The sequence below is a fragment of the Corvus moneduloides genome, chromosome 21 (genome assembly GCF_009650955.1).
Source record: "Corvus moneduloides isolate bCorMon1 chromosome 21, bCorMon1.pri, whole genome shotgun sequence".
Classification (NCBI taxonomy): domain Eukaryota; kingdom Metazoa; phylum Chordata; class Aves; order Passeriformes; family Corvidae; genus Corvus; species Corvus moneduloides.
The window spans coordinates 10,085,101-10,100,597 of NC_045496.1; positions in this window are offsets into that span (position 1 = coordinate 10,085,101).

Here is a 15,497-nt window from a genome sequence, read left to right on the forward strand (position 1 = left end):
TAATTACAATTTAACTAAACTACAAGTTCTAGAGCAGGGAGTAAGAAAATACTTGGAGCTCTAGATCCAGCCAGAGGATCTAGAGGATCTATCCTGAAGTAAGAGCACCCCTCTTTGGGATCAGAGCCAGGCTCCAGCCCTGTTTATCAGAGGTGCTGGAAGGTTGGGTCACAGAGGGAATTTTGATTCATGTTCTATTTTCCTCCTTGGCCAATTTTTTTTGCCATTTTAGGGCTCAGCCACAAAGCAAAGCTCAGTGACTTTGGGTAGATGGTGCGAAGCTCTTTGGGTGTTCTTGCCAGGTTCCTGCACCTCTGTGGAGAACACCAGGAGCACTGGACACCCCAGAGGGAGCTGCCAGAGCTGCTCCCAGCACTGGGAAGTGATCTCAGATCCCTGGGGGGACCTTCCAGCAGGGTGGAAAAGTGACTCCTCCCAGCTGGGCTGGCAGCAGCTCCTGGTGCTCAGTGCTTGGGAGAGCTTTCCCAGGGCCTGGCAGAGGCCCAGGAGCCCCGACCTTGTCCAGGGCTCGAGGTCACCAGGGACCCTCGGTGGTGCTGACAGGAGGCGCCCAGGCCCTGCCAGTGCAGGGCATGAGGGACACCAGAGCCCAAAGTCCCCAGGCTGAGGCTTTTCTGAGCCTCTGTGTCCGCACCCTCACTGCCAGCAGAGCGGGCACCAAGGAGTTCCTGGGGTTTGCTGCGGGGCCAGGCAGCCTCAGCTGCTTTTATTCAGTCTGGGACTTTGCAACACACGCAGGGAGTTTCCACCTGCGAGTACCGAGATGTTTTCAGTGCTCCTTCCCAGGCCCTGCTCCCAAAGCAGGGCTGAGCCTTCCACTGCAGGGTGGAAAATCCCCTGACAGGCTCGAGTCAAAGCAAAACCAGACAGTTCCTTCTTCAGAGCTGCCGCTGCCCAGAATGGCCACTGACCTTAGGGAAGGCTTAGGAAACAAGAAAAAGAAAAAAAAAATCAAGGTCAGAGTGGTTCTTTCCTGGTTCCCCCTGTTTCTGGCCAAAGTAAATCAGGGATGTCCTGACTTGGAAGCCGAAATTAAAAAATCTTCACTTTATTCAGCTTTTCCTGACCCTGGAGGCCTCACACTGTTCCCCTTCCTTCCTCCCACTTCACCACCAGGCTTCTCCTACCCTGGCAGAATCCCTGCCTGCATCCATGCTGCCCTTGGTCCTCCAGAAGTGACAAGAAACATCTCCATGCTGCTCAGAACAGGTGCAGAAAGTAGGATTTGATGGGATATTGGGAAGGAATCCTCCCCTGTGAGGGTGGGCAGGCCCTGGCACAGGGTGCCCAGAGAAGCTGGGGCTGCCCCTGGATCCCTGGCAGTGCCCAAGGCCAGGCTGGACATTGGGGCTTGGAGCAGCCTGGGACAGTGGGAGGTGTCCCTGCCCATGGCAGGGGTGGCACTGGATGAGTTTTAAGGTCCCTTCCAACCCAATCCAGTCTGGGATTCTGATTTTGGGATTCTTTGTTCTAGAGAGGTGATACCCTTGGGTTTTCTGCTTTCTCCTGCCTTCCTGGGCCAGATGCCCACAGGAGGAATGAGCAACAAGACCCGTGGCAGGTCCACAAGGACACTACGAGGTTGTTGCAGTAAGGGGTCCCTCTGGATTTTCCTGCTCTTGGCATTTTTATCCATGACTCCTCACAACTGGTCAGTGCAGGTCTGATCCTGGCAGAGCTACCTGGGGACCAGTTCTGGACAAATGCCAGCCCTTGTCTCCTGCTCTGGAAACTCCAGGAGCCCCACCTTCATTTCCCACCCAGGTCACCTCAATTTCAGGAGTGGCCTGCTTCGCCTTCAGAGAAGCCTGGGAAGAAGTGTCCTCTAAAAATTTCCAGGAGCCCTCTGAGACTGGTGACAAGAAAATCTGTTAGAGGAGAGGCGGGGAGAATAGAGGCCACACAGTTTGGGCACAGCTCTCCTGGGATGAGAAGCCCTGGCCAGTGGAAACAGAGCCAAAGAGCCCATTTCCCCAACTCCAGGTTATTATTTTCACCCTCACTGAGCTCTGCACAAGTCCTCGTTGGGCCAGGAGGGCAGAGAAGCCCTCAGATTTGTGTAAAAATCTTCAGCTGACTGTATAAAAAGTAGGATTCCTCCCCAAAGAGCTGCTGGGTAGTGATGTGTAAGTTCTCAAAAAACAGAGGGGCTTGGAGAAAGAAAACAGGGCTGGGGATTGGCTCGTGCTCCTGGGGAGGTGGCCCATCCCTGAAAAATGATGGCTTTTCACTCTGGATCTGAACTCTGTGGCAGGAATTGGCACCAGGATCAGGGCCACGGGGTAAAATCCACCTCACTGTGTCCCTCTCCCTCGCTCCTGTCTGTGTCTGCCCAGTGGAGGCACTGGATCAAATGGGAAACACTACCAAGAAGAAATGACAGAAATGACCCCATCCTGTTCCAGCGGGCTGTTTGGGAACAGCAAGAAAGGATGGCTTTTTGCATAAAATAAACACGATCTTGCCTTTCCCCCGTTCAGGAAGGGATTCTACTTGGAGTAAAGAACATAAATAGAACCAGGAGAAACTGTGTGGCAACAAACCAGCCCAATGTTAACGATGCTCCCCCTGGGGCTGCTCTGGAAATTCTCCCCCGGCTTCATCACCAAGTTAAGAAAAAGTTGCATTAAGTCAGTATTTTTCTTTTGGAAAACTATTTCTGGAATGTCTCTTGTTCCAACAGATTATGTCAAGTGACTCCAGAGGTTCTGTGGAGTCTCAAAGGCTCAGCTGGAAAAGACTCTTTAGATCATTCAGGCCAGAGTGAAGCTCCTCCTGAAGGGGTTTAGGGCAGGCTCAGGTCTGCCCACCTTTGTGTTCTACTTGGCTCAGCTCTACCCGTCCCATTCCTGCCTTTCCCACTGATTCTGGGATTTTTCTGCTTTTCATCCATTTCTTACCAGGAGTTTCTGGCCCATCCCATCCCATCCCATCCCATCCCATCCCATCCCACTCCCTGGCCATCCATGTCACTGCTCAGCTGTTGCCCTATCTTCTTTTAAACATAAATAAATACATAAATACATAAATACATAAACATATAAACATTAAAATATATATTTAAAATTTATTAAAAATATAAGTATACCTAAATATAAAAATATATTAAATATATAAATATAAACATATAAAAAATAAAAATAAAAATAAATAGATAAATGAATAAATAAATAAATGTATTTACAGTTCAGAATCTGTAAAAACAGGAGCCGAGAAGGAAACAAAGAGCAGCCCAGCTGTGGTGCCAGCAGCAGTGGCCCGGGGATGATAGAGTCTGTGACCACATTGGTTTTTTTGGTCACCCCAGCAGATGTTTGGGGTAAATCCTCGATGCCACTGGTCAAAGCTGATAAAGAAAAGTGCAGCTGTTTGTGAATTTTACTGATATAGGACATTTTCTAATGTCAAAATGGCTTTGGTACAATTCACTGGAGATCTGCTAATCCAGCCAGACAAAGAATAAACCCCGGGGGTGATTTCTGAGCATCTCCCCACCCTGCTGCCTCCTCCATCCCATTCCTGGGAGCCATCAGGAGATGCCAAGGCAGATGTCAGAAGCTGGGTTCCTACTGGGGTTTTCAACCTGGGAGTCCTGAAAATCCCAGTATGAGGACAGTCCCATAGGGGGACCCAAGTTCTACACTTGAGTACCTGAAGCAAGGGAAATTTGGATGCTTTTGGACTAAAGAGCTGATCCTGAAAAAAAAAGTGGAGAATTTGATGAAGTGCAATTATTCTGTGCAAGATGGAAACCCACGAATGAAGAGGAGGCAGGGCAGCAGCTCCAGCTGGGGAAAATTGGTCTGAATTAGAAAGAAAAAATGCAGCCATTGTTTTGGTACAACCATCTGCCAAAATTTCCTGAAGACCATGTAAATACATCCTTAGACCACAAATATTTTTAATCTATAAAAAGCATCTGTCAGACCAGCTCCAGCTTTAATGCAGCCCAAATATAGGCTGTGACGTCAATCCCAATCTACTTCTTTCTGAAAAATGTAAAATGCAGCAGTTGTTGAGGCTCTTCTAGCAAATATCAGAAGGAGAATTCATGGAGATCTTGAAAACCTTAATGAAGAGGGTTCCTTTATATGCTAAAGACAGGAAACCCTCGCAGAAGCAGGAACATAACAAATATTCCCAACATTCAATACAATGCAGAGGTGCCTTCAGCACTCAGCAAAGCTTTGGAAATCCTCCCCCAAAATCAGAATGTTGGATGGGATTTGCCCACATTCCTATGGAAAAAATCAAAGTGCATAAAATATTAAAAATTTAATGGCAAAACCAGCTGAGTGGGCAACACTGGAATCTTGGTCCTGGGAATAAGGGTTGCAAAACTTTCCTCGTGAGATTGCAGCTCCCAGGGCTCATCCTGAGCTCAGAGGTGCCCACGTCGTGCCTGGTGTGCCCAGAAGAGGAGAGGAGGATCCAGCTTTCCCAATGGAATCCCCCAAGGGCCGTGTCCCTCGGCCCCACTGCCCCAGCTGTGCCCTGGGGTCACCTTTGCCAGGCGAGCCCTGGCTCTGGTTCCGGGTGGAAACCACCCCAACATGGGCAACCTTCCCCTGGACACATCCTGGGAGGAGTGGGATGGGAGGAGATGGGAACAGAGCCAAATTCCTGCTTCCCTGGTGCTTCAGGAGTCCCAGTCTGTGGGACAAACCAGGCAGGGGAAGGAATGTGGGGTTGGAACAGCCCCCACTGAAGTGCAGCTCTTCCCTCCCCTGCATGTGCTCTGTCACTCTAATGGCAGCACCGTGTAGTTTGATTTCTACTGGCTAATTGCTTCTTAACATTGTTATTCACTGAGAGTTTCTCTGCTTTGTTCTCATTTCAATGAAACCGAGACAATAAAATGTCAAGAAATACCAAAACAAAAGCAAACCTCCTGTAAATGAAGCATTTAGGTGGCATAGCTGACAGAAGAAAGATGGGGAATGTGCCATTATGGATTTAGTGTTGCTGTGAAATCACCTTCATTTCAAGTTGTAGTTTCTGTGCTGTTTTCTGTTTGTTTGATTAATATTTTACAAATTCTGACAGAAAATGCATCCTGTAAAGTACAAAAATAACATCCCTGGTAATAAACAGCCGACTGAGGCTCCTCTTCCCTGCTTTTACTGCAACTGAATAAAATAGCATTGACTAAACATCAAGAGGGTTTGTTGTTTTTTTTTTTTTTTTCCCCAGATAAGTTGGATTTATATATGGAAGAGAGTTATTTCTAAATAAAAATCTTTGGTTTTATTCATAAAGGCTTAGGCAGAGAATGGAAAATAGATTTGAATGATCAGATCTTTCCCCTGCCTGGCTTTGAATGGCTGGAAGCCTGGGGAAGTGTCAACGTGCTATAAACAAAACCATGCTCTGTTTCTCCTTCCTGTGCCTCATAAAACAGAAATAAGGATTGCAAACAAAGCAATCTTACAGCCAGCACAGCTCCAGGCTGCTCCTGGTGGCATCAGGGATTTGGGATTTCCTGGGTCACGGAAATTCCTGCTGCCTCCCCTCATGGGGAGTCCCAAATCAGGGGCATCCACTGGAAATGCAGCTGCAGAGAGACCCTGATGTAAATTCTCCTCTGTCCCCTGATCAGGAATCACAGTGTCTATGCCAAATAACAGCCCTAATTATAATTAGATTCAAACTGAACTCCTAAATCAGTCTGAGATTCTATTTAACAGTAATCTACTATAATGCAATGGTTAATCATATCTAACCTTAATACCAGCCTAATCCTTCAAATTATTTCAAATTTAATTCCAGCCCAAAGGCAATTATCTCTTGAAATTTAAAATCTAAGTCCTTGAGTTTAATCATCCCCATAGATATAACCCTAAAACTTATCTAAACCTACAGACACAAAGAGAAATCTAATTGTATATTTTAACCTCCAAAGTAACCAATTTCTAATTAAAGCTCAGTCCTAAACTCATAGTTATCCTAACCAAGATTAACTCCAACTGTAATCCCTCATCCTGATCTGCAATTCTCTAAATAAAAGGAAAATAGCAAAGGAGAAATCCTTTTTTTTTTTTTCAGCTGGATGTTGCACACAGACAAGGGCAAGATGGGGAGAGCTCCACGTTGGCTTTGAGGCCCGAAATGCTCATGCCCACCTCGTGCCAGGGAGGGGAGGTGGAGGGGGACTCTCCACAGGCTGTGGGACCCAGGCCAGGGCTGGAGCTGCAGAAATATCTTGAGCTGGCAAAAGGGATCTGCTTTTGGAGCTTTTTATAGCTCCTGCAGCTGCAGCTCTTGGAGGGCTTGTCAGCCCCAGTGATGGTTAATTAGCAGTGGGCCTTGGCCAACCTCTGCTCAGCGAGGCTGAAGCCACCAGCAGAGCCTCTGCCTGTCCCCAAGGGTCCCCTCATGTGCCTCACCCCCTCCAAGGGAGCTCCCAGTGGGATGGGAGCCCACCCCAGCAGGGAATGCATGGCCGGGGTTCCAGCCCAGGCTGGAGCTCTGGAAAGCAGAGAAATTCTGGTTTGGGTGCTGATTTTCTGTTGGTTTTGAAGGAGGTAAATTCCAGCCTGCCTGGCTCTCACTTTCCTGAACCCACAAGGTACAAATGTTGGGATCATCACCCTCAGCAGCTCATTTGGGTCGTACGTGGGGCCCTTCCAGTGCATGAATGTGCCACCTTTTGATAAAACTCCCTTTTCCCTCTCTCCTGCCTCCCCAGCACGTGGACGCTGGCAGGGAGGCCCCAGGAGCTGGGCTGGGTCAGGTGGGTCCTGCTGCTCTTCATCCCCCCTGAGCTGCTGGGGATGTGACTACAAAGAGAAAAATTGGAGCTGTCATTTGCTGGTGACCTGATTTTTTTGAGAGGGGAAAAAAAAAGATGACATTCTACAATTAGTTGAAATCCTTTTTTTAGCTGCAGGTATAATTTATTTGGCTCACTCTCATTTCTCATAAGAAGGGAGGATATAGAAAATTCCCCCCCCAGGCATTCTGGGGTTTTATTTAATGCAGTGATTACAAAATCATAGAGTTGCAGACTGGTTTGGGTTGGAAGGGAACTTAAAGCTCATCCACTGCCATGGGCAAGGACACCTCCCCCTAGACCAGGCTGCTCTAAGCCCTGGCCTTGGACACTTTTGAAGATACAAAAAATGAGAAAAAACTGAGCAAAAATCTGTTTGTTCCACAGGCTGAACTTGCAGATTAAAGTGTGGAGCTCCCAGGGGTGCTGCTGTGCACTGTGCCACCCATGATGTGGTTGAAACCCATGACACATTCACCCAGATCACAAATTTGGCTTTAACAGGGAAAGACCCTTCAGGGAACAGACCCTGGGGTTTTCTTTGCCTTCCCATTTCTGTGTTTTCGGGTCCTTGCTTATGTTTTATTTTTCTCTGAAAGGTTCTTTCTCCATTATGACAATATTTTTATTTAGCAGAAATGAGGGGTCTTATGTAATTCTCTGACTTCTGGAGCTAAAGGTCAAACATTGCAGGAAAACATCAGCCTTGGCAGCAGCTTTTGCTTGTTGAAGCTTTCCAGCTTCCAGCATTTCAGACACTTCCGTAACAAATGAGTCTAAATGGGGAAAGCTGGTCCAAGTCCATTTGCTCTTTTTGTGCCTCTGTCCCTCCTCTGGAATTGCTCAAAGCTCTTCCTCTCCCTCACAGGTCCTGGAGTGCTGTGTCCAGCTCTGGGGTCCCCAGAACAGGAAGGACACGGAGCTGTTGGGACAAATCCAGGGGAGATCACGGACATGATCGAAGCCAAATGCAATGAATCACTGGAGAAATTCCCTCCCAGTGACATCCAGAGGGATCACACCTACCCGAGGCTTTCCAGGGAGATGGAAGCAGTGTCCCAGAGCAGCCAGGGGTGCCCAGGCACGGCTGGCACACATGGCCCTACAAGGAAGGCTGAGCTGCAGGTGGATGGACACATGTTGTTCCATCTCCCCTGCTCCCTGGGGTTATTCCATCAGAGAGAGGCTGTTACCTGTGCTGGGATTGATGGGATCTGGAGCCCAGTGCCACAGGGAGGGGCAGGGCTGGCCCCCAGTGCAGGGAACAAAGCTGACACTGATCCTGCTTGTCACTGCTCAGGTGCTTGGGCTGTCCCCGAGCCCCGAGGTGTCCTCCCAGTGACCCGTCTGCAGCTGCTGGGTGCATTCCCTGGTGCCTGGCTGGGGATCCCTCAGGCTGTGCCCATGGGGAAGGATCTGCTGGTGGAGCTGGAGCAGGGCCCCGCTGCTGCTGTCGGTCAGAGCTGGTGAAAAGCTGCTGCACTCTGCCTCTTCCACGGCAGCTGCTCCCTCGGCTGCAGGGAGGGAGACAGGAGAAAAAACCACCAAAAAAATAGAGGTGGAGGGGACAGGAGTGGTTACAGCCAAACTCTAGGAACAGGAGCTGCTGAAGATGCTGTGGGATCCCAGGAGCGGAGCTTTGGAGTTCAGGGGAGGATGGGTGTGGAAGTGACCTGGTTCCAACATGAAAGAGAAAATGAAATGGGACGTGTGGGTGGTCTGTAGGGTGATTTAGTAACAACCCAGTGCTGTTTGAACACTGAAATCCTGGAGTGAATCCACCACATGTGGACAGTGGGTCACTGTCACAGCTCTGCAAACACAGCCCTGGGCAGAGGCTCTGCTCCAGGGACTCACAGCTCCTCTGAATGACCAGCTTTGGGAAGGGCCTCTGCAGGGCTCCAGTCCAACCTCAGGAATTCCAGCACTGCAGCCTTGCACAGACCTTTCCTTGGCCAAGCCTCAAGAGCAGCCACCTCTCAGCTGACATCCGAGTCCTGCTGCTGCTGAGCTCTCTCCAGAGGTGCTGCACATTCCATGGGACCAGGCCTGGCCACCCCTGCCCGGCTCTGGCACTTCCTTGGCCTGCAGGATACACCTGGGAAATTCTTCCCCACGCATTATTCTGCCTTTGCCACTGCCCAGCAGCCTGGAAAAGGCCTGGAAGCCTCGTGGCATTTTCTTGCTAAGGAATTCTTGGCCAGTGACATCCTCCCTCTGCTGCCCAGCACAATGTGGGGAAGGGAGGCAGGTGCTGCTTCAGCCTGAAGAGCTGAGCAACAGGAAACTCCCACGGGGCTTTCCAGGGTGCAATGCCAGGAAATGGGGCTGCCAGGCACCTGCCTCCTGCCTCCCAGCAGTGGGATCACCCAAAGCTGCCTCCCTCACTGCCCCCGAGCTCCTGCATCCCTCTCCTGGCTCCTTGAGGCCCTTTTCATTCACCTCCCACTTCCCTAACGAGGTTCCTCTGAGCTGCTCTGTGTGGCCACAAACTTCTAGGATTTCTCATTGTTTCATTCCTCTGTGCCCAGGGGAAGGGGCCAGCGATGCCCACGAATAATTGGGAAAGATATGGGGCTGCTTTTCCCTGCTCCCACTGCACCTTGCACAGCCTCGGGCAGGATCCTCACTTGGATGCCTCTCACAGCCACCTACAGATTAGGTGGATCTTTCTCTGAAGACAGCTGAGCTTTTTGGGCAGGAATTCAGGATTTCTGAAAGGCTGAATGAATAATTATTTGAATTTTGACTTCAGTGTGGTCTCTTGTGCCGCACATTCTGTGTTTTGTGGCAGCTGCAGCTCCCCCACCCCTCCTGCCACACACGGGTGCTCATCACTGGCAAAGCTTTGGGTTTGTTCAGTGAAACCCTTTTGCTTTTGGTTTTCTTGCTCCACGTCCTGAGTTATGCTCAGCCCACCCTGTGTTGTGAAGCCCCTGCTTCTGCTGTGTTTGTTTTCCCTGTGTTGCTCCTCACCCCCAGCATCCCAACGCTGCCCAGGGAGCTGTGGGGAAGTGCAGGTGCACAGCCCACTCCTCCCAGCCTGGAAACCCTGGGTGTTTTTAGCTCAGCCTGAGCTGTGATCCAGGAATATGGGGCGAGAGGTGAACTGCAGGGGAGGGAATGAAATCCCAAATCCCTGAACTCCCTGTGGTCTGCAGAGGAAGGTGAGACCTTTCCAGCTGAACTGGTTCTGTGAGGACACTGCTCAGGAGCCACAGACCAAGAAAATGAAGAGGAAAAACCCTGCAGGTGCTGCAGGGCTCTTTGGCAGCAGTTTTCTTATGGAGTGCTCATAAATCTTTTCCAGTTGATGCTCGAGCTGAATCAGCCCCAAAGCTGTACTTGCTGTTTGGTGCAGATTCACCTCCAAGACCCACAAGTGCTGTGGGGGCTGAAGGACATAACCCAGAGACCCCTGCAGGATTTTACAGCCTCAGGCATTTTACAAGCCTCGGAATCAGAACCTCAATTCCTAAATGCTTCTGGGAACCCAAATCTCGGTGTTGCCTCAATTCCCCCTCAAAGCACCGCTCCCAGGGGGTCAGAGGTGTGGCCATGGTGCTCCTGGCTGGCAGTGCTCTGTCACGGCTGCCAGTGTCTGTCCTTGGTCCTCACTTGGACCATTCCCTGCCTTGCCTTCCCTGGTCCTGCCCTGGATCACTCCCTGCCTCCCCTTCCCCGAGCTCAGGGTCTTCACTACCAAGCTGCCCATCTGGCTCTGTCCAGGTGAGAAATACCCGGTGTTCTCCTGACCTAAATCTCTGGTCCATGGGGCAGTGGTGGGTGCCAGCTGAGTGCCATTTGCCCCTCCATCACCTTGTGCACCCAAATCTGGCCCTTGCCTTTGATTTCCAGACACTTGGATGAGTATTTCTGCCTGAAGTTTCATGTAGTAAACGCTCCTGATCTTTGGGTTCGACACCAACACCTTCCCCTGTGAAATCTCAAGGAGATCCTGTTTGTACTCCAGGTGGGGAATGTGTAAAAGAGGCATTTCTAGTGTGAGTCACTACCTCAGTGTTTGATTAATTCTCTGTTTCTGAAGCCCTGATGACACTGATGGCTGGAAGCCCCAGAGGAGAGCTGTGGTACAGGAGAAAATAGAAGCTGCAGAACAGAGTGCAGCTTAAATTAGAGGGATCAGAAGGAAAGGACTAAAAGCAGGGGTTGTCCTCAGAATAGATCAATGCTCTCTCACCTTGCAGGAAGGACATGGCCCTGTCCCAAAGGGAAAAGGCAAAAGAGAGTGTCCAGCAGGACAGGAGAAATTGTGCCTGAACCCCACCAGCAATGCTTCCATGGGAACATCTTCCCACAAGTTCAGAGGCCCAACAACACCAAATCCAACAGTGCATGGCACAGCTGGGCCTAAGGACCATGACAGTGTCCAGCAGGAAACGTGTCCCTGCAATCAGGAATGGCTCCAGTGCAGAAGAGATTCTGGACAACATCCAGGGGCTGGACAAGGTCCAGGACTGGACTCAGGGCTATAATGAGGATAAAATTCACCTTGGGGCACAGGCTGAGGATACACAATGAGTGCACTCAGCCCAGGGAAGGGGCTGCAGCCTCTCAGGCTGTGCTGGCGGGTGCCAGCTGAGCCCCTGCCCCGGGGCTGCAAAAGGGGCTGAAAGGGAGCCAAGGCTGCATTTTGGCATCTGCTGCCTGGGGCCAGGGGGCTGAATTTGCCATTAGTGTTCCATGAAATATAAAACAAGAGTCGAGGTCGTCTCTGGACTTCATTAACACTTCGAAAAGCCAAGGGGAATATCACATTTGGCTGCGGGGCCAGCACGAGTCAGCAGAGACTCTAACATTTCAGTTCCCACTCCAAAAAGCCCAACAGCTTTGTTTCAGTTCTGACTGCCCATTCCAAAATCAACGGAGACAACCAGTTACTGTGAAAAAAAGGGCATTGCCAATGAAACCAGCTGAAAAGGTTCATTCTGTTCTCTTTGGGGATATTCACCCTCTTTTGTTTATGCTCGGTCTATGAATTTCATGGCAGAAAAGGAGCTCCTTGAAACTGATCCTTTCACTTCTCAATGCCCCACATTCACATGGTGTAGGCTGAAATTCTGCTCTCAGCCTTGGGAAGGACATGGGATGGATCCTGAGCTGATGTGGCCAGATGAGTGTTAATAACAAAATAATTCCACTGCTTTCCCCCAGCAGCTGCACAGCCACAGCCCATTGTGTCTGAACCAGGAAGTTCCTGAATGGTTCCCAGGAAAATTCCCCGTGCAAACACAACCAGACTCATGCCTAGAACGTGCTTTTCTTCCAGAGGGGATGTGCCACCCCCTGGCAGTGCTGGGAGCACTGTGATGGACACGATGGGATGTGTGGGGTCTCCTGCAGACCCCCAGGCACAGAGAGCAGCTGGTTTGTGCTCAGGGCTGGGGAAACCTTCCCTGCATACAGCTGAGCTGTGTCCTGCAAATTGGCTCCTGCTGCTCCCACTGCTGGGGAGGGGAAGGAGAGAAGCAAGGGGGAATAAAAGCAAACACACACCTTGAGCAGCTCGGCCTTCCTGAGAGAGGAAACACAAGGCTCACTTGAGAGGGGAAGCCAATTCCAGGCTCCTTAATCATCCTCTGGGTTCATTGTTCAGGCGTCATACTGGTGCTGAACTGGGGAATTACAGCTGTGGGTGTGCTGGAAACCCAACTGGAGACTGGGACTCAAAATTCCCCCCCAGTCCCCACAAACTCTTGAAACGCTTTGGTTACAGCAGCTGACAAAACAAAAAACAAAACAAAACGCGCTTCCCCTCCGTCCTGTGCGGAAGCAGCAGAGTTCCCTGGCAATGGGAGATCCTTTTGTGAAACGGGCTCTGCAAGGAAGCAAACGGCCCCACTGTGAAGAGAGCTGTGGGAAGGTTTAGTTTGGACCCGTCCTCAGCCTGACTCTTGGATTCGAAGAAAAAGGATCCTCTGTAGGTTTGCTGAACGTTTTCCAGGGAGCCCGATGCATCTTTGCTGGGAGCTGCACTCTTCAGCAGCTCCAGGTGCTGCCCTCTCACGGCAACGGGAGCCCCGAGGCTGCTCCAGCGCGGGAGAGGCCGCTCCAGGCTCTCAACAACCAGCTTGGGTGCTGGTGCTGATGCTCTGCCTCTCCGGGACTCTGGATAACCTGGAAGGCTTTGCCCAGAGGGGACAAGACTCGTGGAGCTGGGCAGCGGGGTGAGGCTTTCCCACCACCTGCTGCCCTGGGAGGAGGAGTATTAGAGGACTAATAGAGGACTGATGCCTCCTGGTGGTCCCAGGCAATCCCACCCGCAGTGTGGGGATGGTCCGTGCACCTTCCACAGCCAGCAAGGGCTCCTAGTGCTGGGATGCCTGGGGAGATCCCAGTGGGAACCTGGAAGATGCATGGGGCACCACCTGGGAATGCTCAGCAAGGGGGAGTCCAAGCAAAGGGGCAGGAGGCAAAGGCTGGGAAATGGGGAAAGGCAGAGGTGGTGCCCAGGCAGGAACAACAGGAGGGCTGGGGGCAGCTTTGGGCACCACAGGGTAAGAACTAAAGCTGTTAGAAAGTGTTCAGAGAGGGGACACAGGGATAGGGAAGGATCTTGAGGGGAGCAGCTGAGGGCACTGGGATTGTTTAGGTGGAGGAGGCTGAGGTCAGACCTCAGCAGGGGCTGCAGCTCCTCCCGAGGTGCAGCTCGGATCTGGAGCTCCAGGGAGCGGCTGGAGCTGGGCCAGGGCAGGCTCAGGCTGAGAGCAGGGAAAGGTTCTTCCCCAGAGGGTGCTGGGCACTGCCCAGGCTCCCCAGGGAATGGGCACGGCCCCGGGGCTGCCAGAGCTCCAGGAGCGTTTGGACAGCGCTGCCAGGGATGCCCAGGGTGGGGCTGTTGGGGGGTCTGTGCAGGGCCAGGGGTGGGACTGGAGGATCCTGGTGGGTCCCTCCCAGCTCCAGGTATTCCATGATTCTCTTGGTTAACAAAACTGGAGCCCACTGGAGAATTGCTGAAAGCTTCAGCTCTGAAAAATCTCCAGACACAGCTGGGACCAGGTGAGAAGGGGAGAACCAAACCAGTGTGAACCTGACAGGGGACTAATGAAATTCCACAGCCCAGGGCTTGATAAGGGTTGGCAGAACGCAGGGGTGGGGCTGTGCCCTCAGGGCTCTGCTCTCCCCATCCTGTTTGCCCCCAGAAAGGTGTGGAGAGACTGAGAACTGGGAGCCCTGACACAGAGACAGTCAAGACAAGGACCTGTCCCTCTGCTCTGACATCCCCCAGCAGCACTGCAGGTGGGACAGGCCACCAGCACTGTCACCTGGAGATGCATGGGGACAAAACTGTTCTTTGGGTTAAAAATGCTGTAGGAAATGGGGGAAACCTGGAGATGGTTCTTGTGGAGTGCCAATGATGCCGTTGTGCACTGCAGTTCGTGATGGTGATAGAAGTGTGGCTGTGATGGTGCAGAGATATTTCATCAGGGTAGCTGTGCCAATGCCAAAATCTTAAACAGCTGGCCCCAGAAATAATGAAATTGTCATTTCTGGTGAGAGATAGTTGTGGAATGAGCAAATCAAGCACATCCAGGGCCACCTCCAGGCTTTGCCCTTCTGCTTTTTGCCAAGTGTCACCCCCAGAGGCTCTGGGCTGAGCTCCTGTGCTGGCAATGGGCAGCAGCACTGAGAGCACTGTGCTCTGTGCCCCCTCTGCTCCTACAAGGCTTGGGCTAAGCCAGGCCCATCTGACACAGGAGACTGAAAAGAATTGAAGGCAAACAAAGAGGAATTCTAAGCTTTCCTCAGGAACCTATTAAAGTCTCTGTCATTTACTTGGAACACATGAAATAGGCTTTATTACCGGCATTTTGCTGAGCACAAAAGCCACTTTCGATAACACAGGAAAGGAAAAATCATTACAAAGTTGCAAAAATCAAGGACCATCTTGCAGAATCTCTTTGTCATGAAACAAATTATGAAAGGCTATAAATAGATGACCATTATTAGAACAAGGAGCTCTCTAACTGGGCTCTCTGCACAGGGAATGAGCTGCTTCCCTCCCAGCCGGGGGCAGCTGAGGCAATCAGCAGGTACGTCACAGGCTCTCCAGGGAGCAGGAGAAAGCAGAATTAAAGTCCTTGCCTCCTGCTCCTGAAAAGGGGAGAAGCATTTGGAGAAACAAGTTACTTCAAAGGCTGTTAAAAATACACAAAATACACACAGGTACTCACCCACCACAGCATGAGGCTGAACTTAGTCAAGGTCACACCCTGGAGGTGTCCAAGGCCAGGTTGGATGGGGTTGGAGCAACCTGGGATCATGGAAGGTGTCCCTGCCCATGGCAGGGGGTGGGATGAGAAGAGTTTAAGGTCCCTTCAACCCAACCCATCCCAGGATTCTGTGATTCCCTGGTGTCACTGCTGAATAGAACACAGGACAGGAGCTCTGGGCTCGTGGAGTCTGGCTGTGCTATCCAGCTCCTCCATAACCTCTTGGTTCCCTTTCTCACCTCTCGTGGGGTTTCCTCCTCCTCGGCTGCTTGAAAAAATGATTCCTCTGATTTTTAGATTTTTTTTTAAATTCCAGCCTATCATATTCATTCCTGCTCATCATGTAATTGAGTTTAAACAGTTCTTTCTCCTGGCTGTTTACTCCTGTGGTATTTCTGTGAGTTACTCATGTCTACTTTAAGCCTTCCTGTGGGCAGACTAAACACAATAAACTCCTTCCATCCCCCCCC